This window comes from Pseudochaenichthys georgianus, chromosome 5 (assembly GCF_902827115.2).
Source record: "Pseudochaenichthys georgianus chromosome 5, fPseGeo1.2, whole genome shotgun sequence".
NCBI classification, from domain to species: Eukaryota; Metazoa; Chordata; class Actinopteri; order Perciformes; family Channichthyidae; genus Pseudochaenichthys; species Pseudochaenichthys georgianus.
In genome coordinates, this window is record NC_047507.1 from 4345909 (window position 1) to 4348949 (window position 3041).

The following is a 3041-nucleotide window of genomic DNA, read 5'->3' on the forward strand; positions in this document are numbered from 1 at the left end:
GGGGTAGATTTCAGTTTCATGATCTGTGGAGAATGTGCTTAGGATCCAGGAATACAAGCTACACCAAGGGCAAATATGCAGTTATCAGAAGTGTCTACATAATTAAAGTATTCATTTCATGTAATTACAGCCTAATCCGGTGGGACACCAAGTGTTACATTATGAACCTCCTGATATCGAACAACCTGGGTAAGTGTTGCAGAGCACCTGGGGTTTTTCATTGCCTGACACTTGTTTCCAAAGAAGCTAGTTGTGTTTTCTTTACTAGGATGCAGCGTAAAAAAAGTATTAAACCAAATGTTACGTTCCCTTGTAGAGCTAGGGGTACCAAGGGAAGTAGCGACACACCAGACAGCCGGACGAGAGAAAAAGGAGAGGAAACGGAATGCCGAAGGAGTTTAAGTGAGGTTTTAATGCGTCAATAAGTAAGGCGGCTCACCAGCCAAAGTACAACACAAACGTACAACAAACAACACAACTATGCTGGGTCTCACACAGAGACAGGCTGCACACATGCCAGACGAGAAGGAGAGAAAGAAGGCCCTCACTGCCGTCCTCCTCCGGTCCTATATGGAAGTCCTGATTGTTAATTCGGATCACCTGGGGGGAGGCTGCACCTGGGGACAATCAGAGGGAGAGAGAGGAAAACACACACACACGACCACACACACACACTACGGCACGTAACACTTCCCCCCATAAAACACACCTTATACTGCTCACCAGCAGCCAACACCGGAGCAACACATGGAACACACACAACACACACCCCACTCACTGAACACAGATCCACATCGCTCTGAGCCAGGTCCACACCAACCGCTTCAGAGACGGAAACACCCACACCCACAGCACTGTCACAGACGGATGCAGAACTCAACTGCAACTCACCACTCTGTCGCATCGCAACCGGGTGCCGGTCTTTTGGCTTTTCCAGAGCCGCTGCTCCTTCCGAGCTACACACTCTGCCTCTAGATGACCAGGATCAAGACAAAAGAAACACTCTTTTTCTTGGGTCCTGGAAGAGAAGACAGAATGAGCCTGTGTGGCACGCCTGTTACGAGTTTTCCGGAAACCAACACGATGAGGAGAATCGCTCTGAGCCAAAACACCACTGTGTGATAGCTCAAGCCCTTCCTCATCCGCCATAGTGGTGGCCTGCTTTCGCTTCCAAGCTGCACAGTCTGCTATCATGTGACCTGGGTCAAGACAAAAATAACACGCTCTGTCTATCCTGGGACCTAACAATGGAACACTGGCACAGGGAACATCATTATCAGGAGCTCTCCGATAAGTGTCCCGCTGAGGAGGGTCCCGCTGAGGAGGGTCCCGCTGAGGAGGGTCCTGCTGAAACAAAACGCTCCTGTGTATCAGCGCACTCTCATCTGCCAGAGTGGCAGCCTGCTGAAGGGTAGTCACCCTCTGCTCATTCAGGTAGACTACCGTACGCTCCGGTACACAGTTTTTGAACTCCTCCAACAGCATCAGCTCACATACTGAAGCTATGTCATCCGCTGTACATGCTCTACACCACCTGTCAAAGAGGACTTTCTTCTCCCTCGCGAAGTCCACGTATGTTTGGCCAGAAGCTTTCTTCATGCCGCGGAAACGCTGCCTGTAGGCCTCAGGCACAAGCTCATATGCCCTGAGAATAGCACCTTTCACCTTGTCATACTTAGGGTTGGGTACCGAGAACCGGTTCCGGTTCGGAACCGGTTCCAACATTTCGGTTCCAACGGCATCATTTAGAAATGTGAATTTCGGTTCCGCTTTTTGATTCCTGAGGAAATGTTTCTCGCCGCTCTCCGTAGCCTACTGCATGACTGCAGCGGGGCGGGACATTTCCTACAGTGTAACCTGAGACCAGGGCCGGCCCGTCGCACTGGCGTTATAGATGTTCGTCTAGGGCGCCAGATCTGTGGAGGCGCTGCGCTGCCAGCTCTGGGAGAAAAAAAAAATGTTTTGACCGTTGGTGCTCATCCTAATTTTCGGCCTTGATGTAACAACATTCATAATTAAGTAAATGTAACACCCTTTTCACCCCGGCTACACGTTTCATTTGCCCTGTACGATGGGCGCTGCAAGTGATGAAAATGGGGGATGTTGGCTTATCTGGCAACCGCAGCTCACAGCCAAAGTGCGCGTGAGCGAGGGAGAAAGGGAGGGCGCTGTTGTTATTAGCATCTGGTGCTAGCTGCTCTGACGGATATAAGAAGATGTTTCTACAATGATGTGGAGGAGAGTCCTCTCCAGTCAGACTGAGGCTGATAACTTCAGCTCAGTGAGGTAAAGGACTCTGAGTGTTTAGATAGTTCACTTTAGTCTAAGTTATCTCAGTGGGTCTCAAACGTTTTGATCACAATTTATGTAAACACATATTTCCAAGTCACTCTTTTATAATTATTGGGATAAAACAGGTTTGAAATCATTCCAATGTATACTATAGGACAGTAAACCAGACACATCGTTTTAAACTGGAGAGATAAAAAAATATGCATAAATAAAATAGTAAAATAAGATATGAATGAACAACAAAAATAAAATGCGTTACATGTAGGCTATTTGTTATTTAATTATTAAAATGTAAACCGATCTTCTTCATATGGGTGTTTAGAGTTGTACCCCCTAGATCTAGTCTCTAGTAATTCTGCGTGTGCACCAGATTGAAGCATTTTACTTCAAAATGTTCAAACCTTTCTTCCCGGTATGCCTGAGAAGGCAGATATGCTTGTTTTTCTCAACAAGAACTGTTTTTAAAAGTTGGACTGTTGCACTGTTGTAGCTTCAGTGGTTCTCAGGTTAAAGTTACATAGCAGTGAATATAAACAGACTGATTCATGTGAATATTACTTTAAACTAACCTGTGTACAAGTTTCTCGAATAAATGTAATTTTTTTGGTGGAAGAAGCATGTATCATTTTTTTACCCTGCCCCTCAAAGAATCGGAATCAAGAACCGTTAAGAACCGGAATCGAAAAGTAGAATCGGAATCGTGGAAATTCAAACGATACCCAACCCTAGTCATACTCCAAACTATCCTC

At 46.3% G+C, this 3041-nt stretch overlaps 1 long non-coding RNA gene across 1 annotated transcript; it reads right to left on the minus strand.

Annotated features, from left to right (window-relative positions):
- Positions 1–393: 393 nt before the first annotated feature.
- Positions 394–1289, minus strand: LOC139433841 (uncharacterized). The gene is made up of 2 exons (XR_011643243.1): positions 892–1289; positions 394–617 (listed from the first exon to the last, which is right to left on the minus strand). It is a non-coding gene; the product is annotated as an uncharacterized lncRNA (long non-coding RNA).
- Between the last annotated feature and the right edge of the window lie 1752 nt (positions 1290–3041).